The 20,259-nt window shown below is 38.6% G+C and overlaps 1 pseudogene; it reads right to left on the bottom strand.

The window, feature by feature from the left end:
• Positions 1–2,782: 2,782 nt before the first annotated feature.
• On the bottom strand, positions 2,783–2,879 carry LOC122108360 (annotated as a pseudogene).
• Positions 2,880–20,259: the final 17,380 nt, after the last annotated feature.

Genomic DNA, 20,259 nt, shown 5'->3' with positions numbered 1-20,259 from the left:
TTGTGGGGCTTGAACTCTGGAGCCTGAGTGCTGTCCCTCAGCTTTTCAGCTCAAAGATGTTGCTACCACTTGAGCCACAGCACCACTTTTGTCTTTTTCTTCTTCTATGGTGCTGAGGAATCAAACCCAGGACCTCATGCATGCAAGGCAAACACTCTACCACTGAGCCACCTTGCCAGCTTCTGAAAGACTATGTTTTAAGAAATCATCTAAACAACATTTGCTTTCTGGTTTGGGTTATATAATGAAATATATGAATATCTTTTTACATTTTTGTCATTTTTATACTTCTTTTTATTGTGAAAATACTGCACAGAGGAGTAACAATTACATGGGTAAGATAATGAGTACATTACCTTTGTTTCCCCTTCCCATCCCTTCGTATCCTCCCCACCGTCCCCTCAACCAAAGTTGTAAAGTTCTTTTTTCGACATAAAGACTTGTACATCTCATTGTTGAAATGGGTCCTCCTGTATCTCTGTTTTAACGATTTGTTTTTTCCCTTCTCCTCCACATACACCAACTTCATATATTGTGAAAACAAGGGTTATACCAGGGGGGAGGGACATACAAAGCAATAAAAACATAATTTTATAAATATGTTAGAATCCATCACATGAAAGATCTCTCTCTCTCTTTTTTTGTCAGTCGTGGGACTTGAGCTCTAGGCCCGGCAGCTGTCCCTGAGCAATTCAGCTCAAGGCTCATGCTCTACCACTTGAGCCATAGCTCCACTTGTAGTTTTCTGCTTTTTTTTTTTTGTAATTAAGTGATTACAAAATTTGCCAATTTTCACAGTATTTTGGGATGATGATGCTCATTTAAAGTCACAAATTCATTGTAGCTTTCCTGGAGCAAATTGTCTATCACGGTCTGTAACATATAATGGTGTACACATATACACCATACATGTGATCAGCAGCATGGGGATATTTAATAGTGGTTCGACCAGAGGAGTGGAAGTTCTTTGTTTCTTCTTTTCTTAAGTCCTTCTGCATGGGTGATCTGCAGGCAGCCTCCTTTTTCTCTGGGATTCCAGCAGCCCCTGCTGTGCTGCTTGCCACCAGTAAGCATTGGAGTAGGAGTCTTCGTGCTTCTCTGTTCTGAAATTCTTTTTCTCTCTTTCTTTTTTGTTATTTTCCACCTCCTGTATTTCTCTGGGTGTTCATCTTTTTGTTTTTGTCGGTCCCTTGGGGAGGTTAAGCTTAGGAACTCTAACTCTCTTTTTGGTTGGGGAGAGCTGTGGCGTTTCCCTACTGCCCTGTTGCCATCTTGGTCCCCCCTCCCATTTTCATACTTCTAAATTTATACTAACTTCAGCCACTTTATCCTTTGCAAAGTCATGAAATAGCTCTGAGAATTTGCTTCTGTGAAGATTGTTTTTGGATTTATTTCTTCTGCTTTCTATCCATTCCCTATTCTCCAGTTAGAATAATTTCAAATAGTAAAAATGGAAAAAGAGAAAAAAATCATGGTGAAAAAACAGAAGTAGAAAATTCACTGGATTTTTTGACCAGTTCAACCAACGTGAACTATTGGGGAATACATGTACACCTCATTCCCACTATTACTCAAAGTCTCTAGTTAGGCAATTCTGATGAAGACAAGGAACTAGATGAAAAAGTGAGGAATGGTATCATTTGCTAGAAAAAAATAGAGAAGTGTCCAACCAAATTTCTTCATTGGGCTGTTAAAAATAATCGGCTTACTACAGTGCAGAGACTACTTTCCAAAAAGGCCACTCATGTGAATACTAGGGATGATGATGAGTATAGCTCTCTTCATCCAGAAGCCTACAGTAGATACTTAGACATAGTGCTTATATGTGGAATGATACCAGAGTGGCTTCTTTCTTACTGCATCATGATGCAGATACCAATGCCCAAACTAAAGAACTCTTGACAACCTTGCATCTTGCTGCTGGGAATAGAAATAACAAAGGTACGCTGGATCTGCTTCTATTGAAATATTATATCAAACCAGGTCAAGAACAACTTGGAAGAAGTTGCATTTGATATTGCCAAAAGGTTAAGTATGTATCACCTCTTTGAAGTTGTGGAAGCCTGCAAAAATTTTTCTCCTAAGTCATAATGGTTTGGATAAGTTTCTTAAATTTCAAAAATGCCTATCCATCTTTGTGTCCGTACAAAATATTTTCACAATACAAAGCCACATTAATATCTTACTTTAAATACTCATGGATTCCATGCTATTCTTCCAAGTGAATTGCCTAACTTCGATGTCAAAATGTATTCAAGATTTGTTTGTATACATCTATAATGATTTCTGCAGAGTTTGTGATTTTTATAATCAGAAATAATTTTAACTTATCTGTTGAAATGAGTAATACAGAAACTAAAGATATTTCTGTTGCTTGTCTGAAAAAGGATATTTTAAAGTAATCTGTATTCTGTTTGTATAATATCCATAATCTATTTCATTCTCTCCTAGATATAATACTTTTAATTCTACATTGTTTCATAATATATAGGTTCATTAATAAATGTGTCATTTCAGATAGCATTCCGTATAGAAATAGTTTAAGATTCTTTTTTTTCCCCTAGGTTCTTATAGTATTTTATTTCTTTGGGATAAATTGAAAATGTTATCTAATTTCAAAAGTTTTGTAAAGGTTATGCTATGTAAAGGCCTTTCTAAGGTGATGATTTAATACACTGATGTCAAACTAACTTTCAATTCAATGAATTACATGTATCGTTACAACTGTATTTTTGTAATCAATTTTTAATAACTGTTTTTCATTTCTTGCATCTGAAGAATGAAAAATATGGAATACTACACAAATTTTCATATCATCCTTGTGCAAGTGCCGTGTTAAACTTTGTATTGTAATTAGGGTAGATGTGCTGTTGAAGCATGTAGTATCCTCTAAATTTAAGTAGTTAATGATGCAATCTTTATACAGGCATATATCCTTGGTTGACTATTTGTAACTAGGAAAACTTATTGTTCCTAAAAATGCTATTGATATTACTTCTCTAAAATTCTGTGTATATTGGAAAAAAACTTATATTTTTTGTTCGATTGCTCACATTTGCAATTTTTTTGTCAATGAGTATTTTAAGTCTTTTTCATTTTAGATTTCATCATACTTTGAAGAATTTAAAGCTAGGTCCAAAGGTGATGGCTTTTCAAGTACTTATTTATTAGCTGAGTTAGCTTTGTGGACGTAAGGATTCAAAGTAAGCCTTGCTTAAGAGCTACTTCTAAACTTCTGCAGCTTAAAAATTCCTAAATGAGATCTTATTGGCACAGATGTCTACCTGACCCTTTACCTGTCTTCCATTTAGGAACAGACGAACCAGAATATCTTACCCTGACAGCATAGATTTTCTTACTGGAACAAAACTAATCTTAATTACAAGGGATCATAGAGACTGGAACAGTTCAGATAGAAATGTTTAGACTAGAAGGTATTTTATCAAAATATAATTGGTTATTATACCTAATATTTCAAAAGTATCTAAAGCCAAGAAGGTGAAAAAATTGTTCATATGCATGATTAACTAATGTCCTGGCCAGTCTACCATCCAACCAGGCAGGAATTTACACTACTGCATTTCTATCACCAAATATTTTCAGAGTTACAAGAGAAGTTTATATGTCTCTCCTCGATATTAGGCCTTAAATTGTTAATGTTTTAATCAATTTAATTTTTTAATCAATTTAATGTTTTAATGTTTTAATTTAATGTTTTAATCAATTTAATGTTTTAATTTAATGTTTTAATCAATTTAATGAATTGGAATATAAATAATTAGGTTTAGAATACATATTAGAATATAAAAATATCAATGCAATATCTTTGGTATAAACTTGTGATACATTCTAATGTTCTTGGTCTTCTGAATTCACATTGCAAAAAAAAATAGTTTTCCTCTAATCTATAAGGGATTTTACGCTGCTACTCTGTTTATTGTTTTAACTCACTGGTCGCAAACTGATTTTCTCCATATTTCTGAAGCATTCCTAATGATTGTACACAAATTTTGCTGATATGGTGTCTACAAGGTATTATTCTTCTGCAGGACCCAAGGGTCCTAGGATCCCAGGTCCCAGTTATCCGCATCATCAGATAACAAGGACAAGATTTCTCACCTAGGCCCATGCAACATGCCAACAGAAAGTAATTGAAAATCCATCTCAATTTCTCATTTCCTATAGTATTTCGGGACCGCAGCAGTAAGCAATTGTGAAATGCAAGACAACTTAAAATGAAAGATGAGATCACAATATCTGAGAGAAAGTACAATAATTACAACTTTAAATTTACAGATGCCCAGCCCATATGAGTGAACAAGATCACAAATGTCACAAAATTATTTTTAATACCCCTCTCCTAATGATTACTGAAAGATTTCAGTCCAGTATAAGTAGGCCTAAAAATTGTTCTGGGAACGATAGATCCATAATTGGTCTACCAAGGCTAGGAAAACTTTACTTACAGGTCAATTATAATTCAGAAAAACATTAATTGAGAAGATCCTTAATGCTTCAAACTACTGGTACTACAGTAAATCTTGGTTCTGTAGTATAAAAATGCTATCATTCTCAAGGCAATGATAACCTACCTTTAATCTCCTGAAAATATATTCTTTTTCAAAACTTTTTAAAATCACATTCACCAAAATAACATTTGACAAGTAAAGGATACTTAGTGACATTACAAGTTTTACAAGTGTAGGGAGCAAGTTACAATAGAGTTGAATTATTTACCCAGCACTTAAGCCAAACACGTTCAACCATTCATTAAAGTGTAGAAATAGTACCCCCCAATATTTGTTTTGTTCAGTAGGTGCCTTCCAAAAATGTGTTAAATCGATCAGCCTCCCATAATTCAAACCCAAACACTAGCTAATAAAGTAAATTTCATCACTTAATAAGGTACATTTTAAAAAGTCACAAATAGTTGCCTTATCATATGTTGTTTTATGTTTTCCCTATCTGTCTAATATAGTATGAAATAAGACTTTAAATCTTGAATATGGGTACTCATCAGAGATGTGACAAATATAAAATCTGTCTTCTATTTCAATCACATTCCTCTATAGTAGTAAATTTTAGTTTTCTTCCTTTTCCAAAACTTATAGGTAGTAGAAAATATTATCCCATGTCAAATAAAATAATCACAAAACTTTGTACAAATCCATTCATAAAAACTGGTAGCTAGGAATATATTCTGAGCCATTTTTAAACTTTCTTGTTGACTAAAGATTAATCTTCCAAATGAATGAGAATATTATCACATCTCCAGTCTTGCAAATTGTTATTGCAGATGAATGAAATATGGAAATATAAGCTGACATACGTTCAAGTATATGCAGGATTGAAACTCCATGGAATGTATATAAACCTTTCAAAGTATTAACAGATAGTTTAACAGAATAACTATCAGGAAGATGAAACCAGAAAGGAATAATAGTAAAAACATAGAATGAATGAAAAATGGAACAAGGGGCAAGTACACCTAGAATACTCAATGTACACATGTGACAAAAGAAGTGGTAGATCTGAAATAAATCTTGGAGAAGGGGTTGGTTGAGAATGATAGAAGGAGTCACTCTGACCCAGGAGCATTGGAAAATTAGATAGACATATTTATTGTAATACACTTGAAAACATTTTGAAATTCAGTTAAAAACATAACAAAAACCAAAAACACACAAAAATCACAAGCAAACAGCAACCTCTAGATAGGATAAATATGACCTCTCAAAATTTTAAATATTTAATGAAGGGTAGTCTTGGGAAAGGAAACAAAACTGTTCAAAGAGGGAAGTTTGGGGTAGCAGAGAATTTTGAACAGATTTAAATAGATTGTCTAAGGTTATAAATCACCTGCATCTGCTGCAAATATTTTCTTCTCTGAGTTCTCTTTCTCTGCACTGGATACTCCAGTCCTAAGCCACACTTGATAGCTTGTGAAGATAATTTGGAAGAAACAAGATCAAGAACCCATTACACTACTGGAGACACAACACTCCTCTATATGTTCTCTCATCTCTCTTCACTACTCTTTCATCATTCTTTTAAGTCAAGTGATTTTGAATTATATCTTTCCTTTTTGTTCTGGCAAAGTAATTTGTCAAACTAATTCACTAAATTTTATTTACCATTTTTTTCTATCATGCTGTTATCTTGTCCAAGAGAGTGCATTAAACTTTACCCTTGCATTTGGTTGCCACGAAAACCCAACATCTATATTAATGAGGACAAACTCTAATGTAAAACTTTGTCTCTGAAAAAAACATTCCAAGGAGCTGTGATCACAAATATTTAGCTATACTTTTTCTTTTACCGTGAAAGTCTTCTTGTATTTAAAGTGCCCACAAAAATAAGGACTCCACCACTTTTGGATTCAATATCTTCTAACCTCAAAGATATATTTTGCTAACAAGATGCTTTGAGGAAACCGAAGAATACTCCACTTTTATCTTCTCTCTTAAGACTCTCCTTAGGCTTGGAAAAAATTATGTGAAGTGAAGTAAGCCAAGCCCAAAGAAACAGAGGTCCCATGGTTTTCCTTATTTGCAATAGTTAGTATCTGTATGAGTCAAGCAGAAAAGGTCAGATAAGGTTATAGGAAAATGAACCATAAGATATGTATTTAAATTTTTTTATTTCATGCATTTGTTTCCAATGCATTTATAAGATTATTTCTTTGTTGTTTTGTATGTCCCTCCCCCACAATATAACCCCTGCTTTCATTGTATTTGATACAGTTGGGGTCGTTGCAACAATGAGAAGTACAAGTTGACATGTTGAAAATGAATTTTACAACTTTGGTGTGGGGATGGAGGGGTGGGGCAGGCTTGGGTGAGGGGGGAGTCTGGGAAGGGATGGGAAGGGGAAACAAAGGAGGAGGCTACAATGCTTGATAAGAAATGTACTCACTATCTTGCCCATGTAATTGTGACCCCTCTGTACAGTTTTTTCACAATAAAAAAAGACTCCCCTTAGATACCATATGAGGAACAGTGAAGATATTTTTTGTAAAATTATTTCAATAGACGGAAGTGGCACTGTACTCAAGTGGTAGAGCACTCGCCTTGAGCTGAAGAGTTGAGGGACAGCGCCCAGGCCCAGAGTTCAAGCCCCATGACCGACAAGAAAAAAAATCATTTCAATAGATTATTTTTCTCTTGGTCTTGCATTTGCTCAACAAGATGTATGGAGAAGAATAGAGTTAAATCATCCATACCTTGTGACAGTGTCTGTTACAACGGACAATAATTCTTTGTCCTACTTCTATGTTCTCCTCTTAGCTCTTGCCTGATTTCCAATTAATCACAGCTTCTTGGCTTCAAGTCTAGTGAAACTGAAGGACTATAAGGCATCCCCCACTGCTACATCATCTTGGTTTCTCTTTTTAAACTTTTTTATTTGGATGTGGAATTTATTTTCATGTCTTCACTCAATCTGTTCTGCATTGTAGTGAGCCAAATAGGCTCTGTAAAATCACTTTAGGTAGCAAAAATATTAACACAATCTATTTCAAAAAGTTTTGGAATCCCTCTACTGCTGAAATTAATACTCTTAGCCAGGGCTTCTAAGAATGTGTTTTCTTATTTGCTCAATTATTTTCTGATCCCAAAACTTTTTGGCTTATGTAATAAGAGAAGTCTTCACTATGTCATGTTAATAAGGATATTATATTTTGTGAGCTACTTAGAAATGAGAAATCATTGGTTTAAGATATCCAATCAGATTTTTTTTCTTTGTTTCAGTGCTTCACATGCAAAGACATTGTGGAAAGTATTTTAATCAGAAAAGTGTATATCCAGTACCTGCTTTCATTGTGGAGGGCACTTTCTCCCTAAATATTTTGACCCAAATTATTTTTTTTTCAGAGAATTACTGTTTGGTAATTAAAGGTCAATTCATAAATTTTGATGCCTTTTTAAAAAGAAGTTTGAATTTAAATTCCAGTACAACATTGTTTCACAGTGAGAGTATGTTTTCTGGGTAAGGACAATTCTCACGGGAACCTACAGGATTTATAGCAAGGTTTGTGAAGTTTGTTTGTTTACTGTGAAAATGAGCCATCTTCATCCACATTGCTCCCTCTCAGCTTAGTCTCCATGGATTTCTTTGCATGAAAGCCTATTTTCCCAGGCAATTTTAAATTTTCTTAATAAACTAAGTTATTAAAAAGTTTGAACAGTTAAAATTTACCTATCACAATTTTTAAACTTTTTTGAAATTCCTTTATCAGAATTGCGAATTCACCAATCCTAATTCCACCTTTACCATCAAAAACACTTAACATATTATTGTCATGATAAAGTGTCGGTGAAAATATTATTTTCCAGTGGTTTTGTAATGCATATATATGATCATATAAGCTGATGCTGAGCAAAATGAACTCCAAGATATGGAAACAGATATTTATTTGCAGTTGTTGTTTTTAATGTACTATGTGATTTCTATTTTCTTTGGGGTTTTCCCTTATTGTTTATCCCCTGCTGTATTTGATTTTGATACCCTGTGTATTGTGTATACCTTTACCTTAATTAGGGAAGGGAAGATGAACAACAAAATGGCGAGACAAGACAATATGTTGAAAATGTACATTACAAGTTTTGACGGGTTTGGGTGTGAAGGAAAACTGTGAGAAAAATGAGAGAGGGGTAACTATTTTGAAAAGTTATGTATTCACTACCTTACAATTACTGCAACCCCACTGTACATCACTTTGACAATAAAATTAAATTCAAAAAATAAGCTGCATAAAATATAATTTCACTGTATTGGTATAGTACATATAATTCTTTGTGTAGTAACTTTTTAAAAATCAACACTATTTGGCATCTAATTTGAATTAATTACCCCTTTTTAATCAGAGGACCATCAACTTGAATCCAACTAGACAATATTTTCACAATATACTTGCCAATATTTTGAAAAAAGAATAAGTTTATTACTTTCTCATACAAAAACCAAAAACATTGTAATTCTATAGAAACCCATAACTTTTGAAAGAAAATGCATTGCTAAGAGGAGAGAATATATGTGTTCTTCAAAATTCCTATGACTGATACCTACTCATTTTCAAATTCTGAACTTTCCATATCTGTTTGCATGTTATGAAATTCTGCAATAAATGCAGTTTCCAATGGGATGTTACAGATTGAGAAGTCAACAGAAAAATAGCCACATTGGTGTAGAGGATAAAACAATGAAGCAGCTTAATAATTAATTCTTCAAGAGTAAGCAATTGTTTATCAGATTAAGCTATTATTTCTATGACCATCAATCCCAAGATTTATCTCATAAAGTCATCCTAGCCCAACAGTTTCCAACATGTAGTGTGCACCTCAAAATTCCCTTAATTCACATCATGAATAGCTTATCTCTATTGTGAAAAAATACTACACCTCTGCTAATGTGATGCCCTCCGTGTTCTGGAAAGAACACCACAATAAACTGGGCTGTATCATTTTTCCACCAGTGGTATTCTTGAGATCAAAATACTTGCAAAAATTATTTACATTTATTCTTTTTTAACTATCATAGATATTCAGGATGTTAAGATCGGAAGAGTACAGTTCAAAGCCCACCCTGGCAGGAATGTTCCCTAGATTCTTATATCCAGTAAACTTCTCAGAAAAAGCCAGACATAAGTGGCACTGAAATTGAAATGGGAGGGCAGGAGCCTTGAGCATAAACAGGCTCAGAGACAGTGTCCAGGCCCAGAGTTCAAGCCGTAGGACAAACCAATAAAACAAAAACTAAAACAAACCCCAAACCTAAGCATTATTTTTCATTGTACACAAAGGTACCTAATTAAGGAAATTGCTTCCTGTGTTACATGCAGGTAGAAGAAAGAAGATGTCACAAAATTATTCTCTTTATAGCATGTTATACCACAGCCTCAAAAATTGCTGTCTTTCTAAATTTATAAATTTATATAATCTATTTGTTGGCAACTCTGTCTATATTATTCACATTATCATTTCATACATGAACTGTTAGAATTATCTGTTAACTAAGTTCTAATTACAACTCACTTGAAAGAATATTTTACGCAAATAGAATGCAAGAATCATTTGTGAATTTGTCAATTAAACCTTCTATTAAAAAGAATTTTGTAGTATCCTATAGAATATGAAATTAAAAACATTTAATTTAAATCTGAATTCTAATTTAGCAAGATCTACAAAGTCCTACATTAGTCAAACTTTGCTTTTTCTCTGGGCTTAAGCTTTTGTAATCCTTCATTAATTCTTTGGAATCCAATAGAATTATGATAACTTTGGATGGGAATTTTGCATGGAAATAATGAGCCATTTGTAATGAAGAGAGCATTTAAAACACAACTGAGGATTATATATGAGTTGCATTGCAATAGGAAACTTGACTTCTCAAATCATAGTGACAAAATTAGCCCAAACTTCCAACTGTGCACTCCTTTCTTGTTTGGTTTGTTTTATTAAGACAAAATTATATTACCTGGTCCAAGGAATGTATCACTATGTAATTCCACTCTCTAATCTCCTGTCTTAGTCTGAGTGCTAGAATTCTAGCCTTGTATCACACTGCCTTGGCATAGTTTCTTGGTTTATTTAATCTAGATACAGACTAGCAATTCTGAACTTCTCCAGTGATACTATCCACTAGACTTCTCAGACTGTTCATGGACTATTTTCAAAGATGTTCTAACCTTTGACACAGGATACGAACATTTTCAAATGCACCTGCGGGGTCTCTGATTCATTCCTCCATGGATCTGAGCCCCTTAATAATGATTACTTGACTCTCTTACTATTTCTGGTCCCAACCTAGATAATATTCTCAAACTTTTTTGAAGAAAGTTCACTTGAAGACTTTCTAATTTTAAAAATTATCACTTGATTCTAGTCTTACTCAGGACATATTTTCTATTGTTTTCTAACTTTTCTACATATTCTGAGAGTTGCTTCATTTGTGTATTTGTGTGTGCACATATAAGTGCCTCTGTGTGTATGTGTATTTTAATATGTATGTATGCAAAAGCCTCAAGCTCTTATTCATCATTCTTGCTCCTGACTCATATTCCATCACCTAAGCCATTTGTCCAATCTAGCTTTTGGCTGGTTAATTATAGATAGTGTCTCAAAAACTGGTCTGCCCAGGCTGGATGTAAACTGAACTTCCCAGACTCCTTTCCATTCTTAGGTTTTATTTATCCCATAGAATCAACTTTTAAACTACAAACATTTTTATGAGTATAAAGTCTATACTGCAGCCCAGATTTTTAACTCAAGAATCCATATAATGATAGATGAACATACACATTACATATGCTGAGTGTACACTGTTAGTAATGTGATCCTAAGCTGGGTGGTGGTGAGATCTGAGGACTGGGGTTCAAAGCCAGCCCAGGTAGAAAAGACTCTTTTCTTCAATTAACTGAAGAAAACTGGAAGAAGCACTGTGGCTCAAGTGGTAGAGCATTAGCCTGGAGTGGAATAGCAGAGGGACAGTGCCCAGGCCCAGAGTTCAATTGCCAAGATGACCACCAACAAAAAAAATATATAAGTAAAGGATAGAAAAAGAAATGTCATCTTAGCCACCAGTTCATTGCTAGTATAATCCCTGCTCTCTCGAGATGGATGTTTTTTTCCAGTTAAGTCCATACTCTTATATCTGACTTGCATTGGAAGCAAAATTATACTTCCATTCTTCTTTCTACAAAGTTGATTTATTAGCAAGCATGATTTAGAAAGGGAGTGCCCTCATAATTCGTGTGCCACCTGGGAGTAATGTTTTCTCTATATCACTCCCATAAATCAAAATACTGGACTTGACTTTATTGTTTCAATGTTGTCTTATTTGTAGTCTTTTATAGTATACTGATCCCTTATACTTAAACACAGAACTTCTTTATCTCTTATTATTGCTATTGTTTCCCTTACTGTTAATGCACGTACACTTGGGAAATAATGCGCAACACATACACTCAAAAAAAGAATGATCTGAGAACCTTCTTCCCATTTAAAATTCGCCTTAATTTACAGAGAACTTACAAAGTTTGAACTCAATGTACTCATGGATAATGTATTTATATGCAACATAAATTTCATATTTTCTCTTTACTAAGTTATCTCTGAAAGACGTGTTACCTCAGGTCCAAAGGTGTCCTTGTGTTATTTCAGTGAAGCCAGAAAACATTCATCATAACTCAGGCAGCACCATCTATTGTTACTGGAGGTAACTGCTTCTGGATGTGGAAACTGATCCCAGGAAAGGAAATGAACATAGAGGAATGACAAAGTTCATGTTAACTTGTGCTTTCCTTTTTACTGTACAAGAAAAGAATCCCAAGGTTTGAAGGAAACTCTGTCCCTGACTTTTTTGACTGTGTTCTATACTCATATAAAACTTTTCTGTAAAATTCTAGTTGAGAGGATTACAAAAAGAAATAATGTGCCATGTGAAGTCCAGCATAGAACAAAAGGAAATAACATTGTTTTAAAAGGGTTCTACAGCAAAGAAACAAAGACATGGAGGTTTTAAAGTGTCTTATGGATGGATGTTCCACCCCTGAGATGATTCTCTTGTTGCAGGAGCCATTGATCAATTCTTTTTGTCTGGTCCTGAGTTCTCCAGAGCAATGAAGATTCCAAAAAAGCAGGATCCAGTGAGTATGATAAGTAAAAGTAGCCTCTTCTCAGACTAGTGCACCTTTAAGGAGGGTCTCAAAGAAATATCTGGGATTTTTTTCTTTGTTTGTTCCTTTGGTTTGTGCTAGTTCTGGGGCTTGACCCAGAGGCTGGAGTCTATCCCTGAACAATTGTCTTTCCTGCACACCTGCCACCAAAGCTAGTACACTTCTGCTTGAGCCAAAATTCCACTTCTGGTTTTTTGGTGTTTAATTAGAGATAAGAGGTTGACAGACTCTCCTGCCTGCGGTGGCATTGAACTAAGATATTAAGACAGCTAAGTGACATCAACTGTATAGATTTCTCTTTTGAAACAAGAAATATTAGATGAAGTTTATTATAAACCTAATATTTGACAATTTTTAAAAAAAGACTAGGTCCAGAAAAAAAAAGCTATAACTTAAGTAACTCAGCAGAAGTAGGTGTACTGAATCATTTTAGAATTATTTTTTCTGCTTGGGAAGATCTTGTCCTTCCTTTGGGGAAAATTTAAAGTCATATTTCACTTTTTTTGTTGGTTGTGGGGCTTGAACTCTGATCCTGGGTGCTATCCCTATGCTCTTCAGCTCAAGTTGAGTGATCTACCACTTTAGCTAAATCACCACTTCCAGGTTTCTGGAGGTTAATTAAAGATAAGGATCTCTTGGACTTTCCTGACCAGGCTGGCTGTGAACCACAATCCTCAGATCCCAACTTCCTGAGTAGTCAGGATTACAGGCATGAACCACCAGGACCTGGCTCATATTTGCATTTATGTGCACTGAATGACACTATGTAGCCAAAGAATGAAAATTTGAACCAAATGATGACATTGCAGCTTTTCAGAAAATTTGAATTAGCAATAAATATATCCTCTTTTTGCCATTTTGTTACATTAATGACTCAAACTATGGGACCCTTACATTAGCATCCTCTGCCATTTTTGTAGGTGTGTTGGGTCTTCGTCCATCCCACGAAAGATGGACTGGGTGGAGGAAAGGTAAGTTTGGCGATCACCTGTTCCCCAGCCTCCCTCAGCCCAGGAGACAATCAGACACAGCAGGGAGCCAAATCCAGCAGGTAGAAAACTCGTTTATTAACAGAGAGCCGCCCTTTTTAAAGCCAAAAAGGGCGGGTGGCATGGCAAGGGAGGAAGAGGAACCAATCACTGTCAAGGTCACACCCTATCATGCACCTAAGCCTACACGGGCTGGTTAGGCCCTGATCGGAAGGTCAATTGGGCTCTGCCCACTCTACTCTCTCCCAGTGCCATCTTTGCTGCCCATGTGCTCTACAGATTCCCCCTTTTTTTGTTTTAATGGCAGACCCAACTCCCAGTTAGTTATGCTTTTCCCTCCTCTGTAAAGGTTGTTTTAACAGGATTACATTGGTAGGGATAGCATTGGCTACACAGGGGGTTCCAGGCAAGTCTGGGGGTCGAGATTCGACAGACAAGGATAGGGAGGGCCCTTGTGCATGATCCAAGAGCCCGTCCCAGTTACCTCACATCTCCACCTAGCACAGTAATAAACATTAGTCCCACCACAGTTAGAAATGTCCGAAGCAGTTCATTTAATTCCTGGGCACCTGGTGTCTCTTAAGTAAGCCAGTTCTTTGTACGTGCCTTTAAGCTAGCACAGGGGTCAAGATGACCTTTGAGCTTTACTGTCAGCTCCCAATGGCTCACAACATCATCTCTCCCCCCCCCCCCCCGCGCCCCGTCTTTGTTTAAAGAAGTGAACCCACCTGTCTTAGGTTGGGTGGATCGCCTTGTCTGCCTTACCCTTCATGGGGAACTTCTTCAGAGAGAAACTGAAAGCCCTATCTTAGGTTGCTCAGACTGACACACCCTCTTACCCGTCTCTGGTTGCAATTCCTCTTGGGGGGGGGGGAAATTCATTCATTTGGAGCTTGATAACTGGCTGGCTAAGCTCATGAGAGTTTTGTAGTGCACATATAATGCAAGGAAGGCATAGAAAAAACCATCAGCAAAAGCATTACTAAGCCAGGAAATGTAACTACTAGCCCTTTAACACTAGTGAAGGATGGGACAGCAGTCTTTGCCACTTCAGAGTCCAGAGGTGGGGATTTTTTAATCCAGCTATTTGCCTGTGGGGTTGGACAAGATCTAAACTGGAAGCATAACAAAAGGTGGTTGTTTAACAATAAGTATGGATTCAATGCCACTATATAAGCAATTAGTAAAAGAAAATTAAAACAGGTGACATTAAAATAATTAACTGCTACAAAAATATTAAAGTCCATAAGGTGGTGATCAATATGAAGGTCAGGCCACCAGGTCAAAGGGACAGCTTCTCTTGTGATGCTATTGACGATTTCTGCATTGCCAGCGTTGGTCACTGCCCAGGTCACCTGTTGAGGTTGATGCAGATTCCATAGGGCCGTTCCCAGCATTGGGAGAGTCAGGATAGCCAACAGCTGGAGTATCGCCATCTGCAATTGTTAGAGAACACAAGAGCTTTTCAAGGGCTGGTTGCCCTTGGGGATGGTTACTAATTGTCTTTCTGGCTTTTCTCTTTAAAACACAAGCCTCGGCCATGACCGTTTTTCTTTCCTTATTGGTTAGCTTATTCTTAGGCATCCTCTTGTATAGAGGATATGGGTAAAAATGTAAGGTTCCTGGCAGGGATCCAAATGGGGGCTGTCTCCCCTATGGGAAAAACGCATCCAAATCCCCTGCCCATAGTAACTGGGGGGTCAGGTCCTCTCCATTGTTGTGTCAGGGGGTCCTTCCTCCTGACTTTCACTTGGGGCTTCGGGTTTAGTTGTCCCCAGTGCTTCTGAAATCTGGATTCAGTTGCCTCTTTTGAAAAATTTAAAATGTTAATGGTAAACAAAGCTCTCTGTAAATGTATATGGGGGCTAACTCCCCCTTTTTTGTTTTATAGGCTATCAGAATACAAATTAAATGGTTTTTGAATGTCCTGAAGGGCCATAATTATGACCAGCATTTCTTTATATTGTGCTGACCCTTGACAAGGTTGAAATCTTTGTTGGTTCAGGGGCTTTAGTTGCTCCTCAAAGGCTGCATACGTAAAGCCTACCTTACCTCCATCAGTAAAAACATGGAGGGTGCCAGGAATAGGCGTAGAAGAAAATAGAGATGGCATTTTGAGGGGAAGTCGCCATAAAATGACAGTCCATTTGGATGGCCCATAATGGCAGTCAATTTGGCCTAGAAACCCCTCCAAGGAGAGAGCAAGACGAGCATTGGCTCGAGTGAGCCACTCAACATATGCCATCCGAAAAGGAAAAACAATGGAGTGAGGGTCAAGACCATAATGTCTTTGGGCTTGCGTCCTTCCCTTCACAATATCATCTGCAAGTTGGTCTGCTTGAGAGTACACTCGAGGTGTGCCTCCCAGGGGAGTTTGAACCCACTCTAATGGCTCCCCACTTTGAGTTAAAACTGCAGAAATTAACGTGACACCTGCAAACAACCAAAGGGAAAAATGGTCTCACTAATAGAATACCTCTTTAGAGAAAATTTATCCAGGGCTTTTTGGAACTGCAAAAATATTGCCCTATGGCTGTCTGTAATTGTAATAACTTCTTGTGGCGTCCTGTCTTTTAACAGGGCAAATAAGGGCACAAGACTATCTTTAGGGACAGAAACCCATGGCAACAGCCAACTGATTTCCCCTAAAAGACTCTGAAGTTGGGTTAAGGTCAGAAAGGCTGGAATATCCAGCAAAGGCTTAAGGGAGCTAGCCTGATTCAAGGTAAAGTGGGTCCCAAGCACCTTACAAGGAGCTACCTTTTGAATTTGATTAAGGGCTATGGTTAAAAACCCTTTTTTTAATATGGCAAGAACCTGGGCCAGAAGGCCCTCCTGGCAGCTCGGGTCTCGGTGCCCCAGAATTATATCATCCTTTTAGGCATAGGCAAGGGAGGTATCTGAATACAGCAGAGGCCCTAAAATTGTGGCCAAGTATTGTTGGCAGAAGGCCGGGCTATTGGCCATTCCCTGTGGCAGCACTGTCCATTCGAACCTCCGATCAGGCTGGGAAAAATTAAGAGAAGGTATAGAGAAAGCAAACTTCTCACAGTCATCTGGATGCAGAGGGATAGAAAAAAAAATCTTTAATATCAATCACAACCAAGGTATATTCTGAAGGTATAGCAGGAGTCCAGGGCATGCCCCTTAGGGGTGTTCCTACTAGCTCCATCCTTTCATTTACCTTAGGTAGGTCTTGGAGCATATGCCAAGCCTGGAAGCTTTTTGAATAACAAATATGGGTGTGTTCCAAGGACTTATGGAAGGGTGAATATGCCCTAGGTTTATTTGTTCCTCCACCAGAAGGTGGAAGGCTTCAAGTTTAGGTTTGGTCAATGGCCGCTGCTCCACCCAGATTGGGCTTCCCGGCTTCCACCTAATAGGAGGTACTTGGCTGGCAGTGGCCTTTAGGATTGGCGGTGCACCTGAGCGGGTCCCACATGTTCTTCTCCGTAATTATGAAAGTTTAAAAAAATCCCTTTCCTTAACTCCTTCTATATTCTGTTTAAGCCTTTGTGTTTCTTCCCCATCCAGGATATCATCATAGGATGCTCGATGGTCTGTAGTGATCACGGCATCCATTTGTCTTAGCATGTCTTGCCCTAGTAAATTGGCAGTGAGGTTCTTTGCCACTAAAGGGTGTATCTTTCCCTGTTCTCCATCTCGGCTAGTCGATGTCATAAGGGCAACCATTTCTTTGGACTGGGAGTTGCACCCTATCCCCAATGTCTGGGGCCCAGGTGCAAGCTTCCAGTCCAAGGGCACTTCCTCCTCCCTGAGTATGGTTCGGTCTGCCCCAGTGTCAATTAAGCTGTGAAAAAACCTCTTTCCGCATATGAGAATACTCATTTTAGGGTGGAGTCCATCCACCAGGGGACGGTCCAATCGGCCTGGGCTGCCCTGCCACGAGGCTGCCTGGGCCTCACAGCAGAGGGGGTTCCTCCTTGAGTTAACAGGGCTAGAGGATGCCCCTCCCCAAGTTTAAAGGCTTCCCATCTAAATCAACCTTGTATCCCTCCCTGCCCCTAGGGCAGGGTATAGAGGGCGGTTTGCCCACGGGCCAGTTGGCGGGGGATTGTTGTAAACAATCCCTCTTAAAGTGCCCCTCCTGCCCACATTTAAAACAAGTCCCTCTCCCCTATGCTCTTGGGGTTCCTTGGCCCTGGGCTGCCAGCGCCTGAGTAATAGCTTCAGTCATTGCAGACGTCTGAGCCTGTAAATCTAAAGCTAGTGATTGGGACTGGTGCTGTTGCATTCCCCCATCCTGTGAGGCCACCACCCATCTGCTCAGGGAACTCTCTCTCAATCCTGTGCAGGCCATGCGGTGGTGTGCATTCATCCCTTCCCAGACCAGCAGCTTTACAAACTGATCTCGGAGGTTCCCTGCCCGTAGCTTGCAGTGAATGCTCTGTTGGACTCGGTCTATGAAATCAAGTAGAGGCTCACCCAGTTTTTGTCTCACTCCTGCCATGGGGGAGTCAGTAGGCCCATCAATCCAGTTTGTACCATGCGGCAAGTCCTGCCTGCCTCACCTGGTCATGGTACAGGCCAGGTATTTCGGCCTGTTGGATGCCGGTTGAGTAGGCTTCCCCTGTCCCTGCTAACATGACATAAGTAATAGGTATTGTGGGTTGAGCCTGCCAGTTACTCTCCGCTCCCACTCTGCATTCCTCCTTAAAGAAAGCACACCATTTAATAAACTGAGAACTAGTAAGGATGACTTTGGCCATATCCATCCCATCCTTACGGACACATGGGTGATAAGCAATGTCCTGTAATAGGGTCTGGGCCAAGGAGAGCTTGGGCCATCCTCTGCCACCGCCTTGCGGCGCTCTTTAAGATCCGTAGCTTCCCATGGATACTATTCCAAGGGCCTGTTAGCTCCTGGTGCCAGATTGACCAGATAATCTTGGGGAAGCGAATCCTGTGGCCTAGAGTCTGGGCTCTTGAGTGACCCTGCCTTTCCAGAGGAGGTCTCCGAGTAGGTTACTTTCCCAGCCCTCGGCCCCTCCATGGAAGGTTGGTAGGGGTCTGGGTCTTGCAAGTCCCTCTCGCAGGTCTTGTAGGGCGCCGTACCTCCCCTCCATTTGGGGGAATGGGGAGGGGGCCTAGGACCATCAGTATCAGCTGGGTCAGAGGGGGTAACTTTTACTCGTTTTGACTTCCACTGTGCACGTTTCAGTGTGTTCTCGATCGCGATTTGACACATTCCTTTTCCTTCTCATTTCCCAAGTCCTCCTGTACTCCTTCTAGGCCTAATGTTGCCTCCTCCTCCTTTTTCCGTGATATAGCATTATCCATATTTAGGGTTTCACTTACCCCAAGAGACCGCTTAGCCTCGGCTGGTATCTTTTCCTTTTGTGCCCCACGTTGGGCGCCAGATGTTGGGTCTTCATCTGTCCCACGAAAGATGGACGGGGTCCGAGGAAAGGTAAGTGGGGCGCTCACCTGTTCCCCAGCCTCCCTCAGCCCAGGAGACAATCAGACACAGCAGGTAGCCAAATACAGCAGGTAGAACACTCGTTTATAAACAGAGAGCAGCCCTTTTTAAAGTCAAAAAGGGCAGGTGGCATGGCAAGGGAGGAAGAGGAACCAATCACTGTCAAGGTCACACCCTATCATGCACCTAAGCCTTCACAGGCTGGTTAGGCACTGATCGGAAGGTCAACTGTGCGCTGCCCACTCTCTCTCCCAGTACCATCTTTGCTGCCCATGTGTTCTACATAGGTGTATTTAGTATCAGGAAATTTTCATAGAGAAATACAAAAAGACTGAGATTTTTAGAAAGCAAACGAGATCAGGTATGAAAAAATAGCATAGAAGGAGATACATGTAGCACACAGAGATTAAGAACTAGCCTAAGAAATTTAGAATGCTAAAGGCAATGAGGAATAAGCCTAGTTGATAACTAGTTCTTCAATAACCAAAAATGGTCCTCTAGAAAAGTTTCTGTTATACCTTAGTTACTATCATTTATTCCTTCTCTTCTGTCACAACTCTGCCTTTTTGGTGTCATGACTGACCAAAAACATTTCCAAATATCACTTAGACTACCCTTCTCTTTGTGATTAGCAGTCACCACACAAAATCCCGGAATCTTTGAATTTTGAGAATTAATCTTCACGTGACATCTAAGCACATTCCTGGCATTAATTTCTGTGACCAAATGAACAAAACTTTTTTTTTTCAACACAGTATCCTAATATAAGTAAAGCATATGAATTAGGGACTATTGTCAGGTGTCAGAATGGAAGGAGCAATTCTATATTCCAAGTATGGGTTCTTTATTTTGCATTTACTAACCAATTTTATTTTTGCCAGACCAGAGGCTTAAACTCAGGGATACGGAATTATTCCTGAGCTTTTTTTTTTTTCCTCAAGGTGAGACAGCTCCTGACCCACAGACCAGACCAGCTCCAGAATGAGAGAGCCAACTTGGGTTCCAGCCACATGGGGATGCTTTGCCACCTCCTCCAGCACCCATTCAACCAGTTCCTGTGTGTGTGAGAGAGAAAGAAAGTCAGAATTACACATAAGTCGGGTGCCGGTGGCTCAGAACTCTAATCCTAACTACACAGGAAGCTGAGATATAAGAAT

Source organism: Dipodomys spectabilis, unplaced genomic scaffold (assembly GCF_019054845.1).
Source record: "Dipodomys spectabilis isolate Male_0828 unplaced genomic scaffold, ASM1905484v1 ptg000057l, whole genome shotgun sequence".
Classification (NCBI taxonomy): domain Eukaryota; kingdom Metazoa; phylum Chordata; class Mammalia; order Rodentia; family Heteromyidae; genus Dipodomys; species Dipodomys spectabilis.
This window is presented reverse-complemented; position numbering and strand designations above follow the sequence as displayed.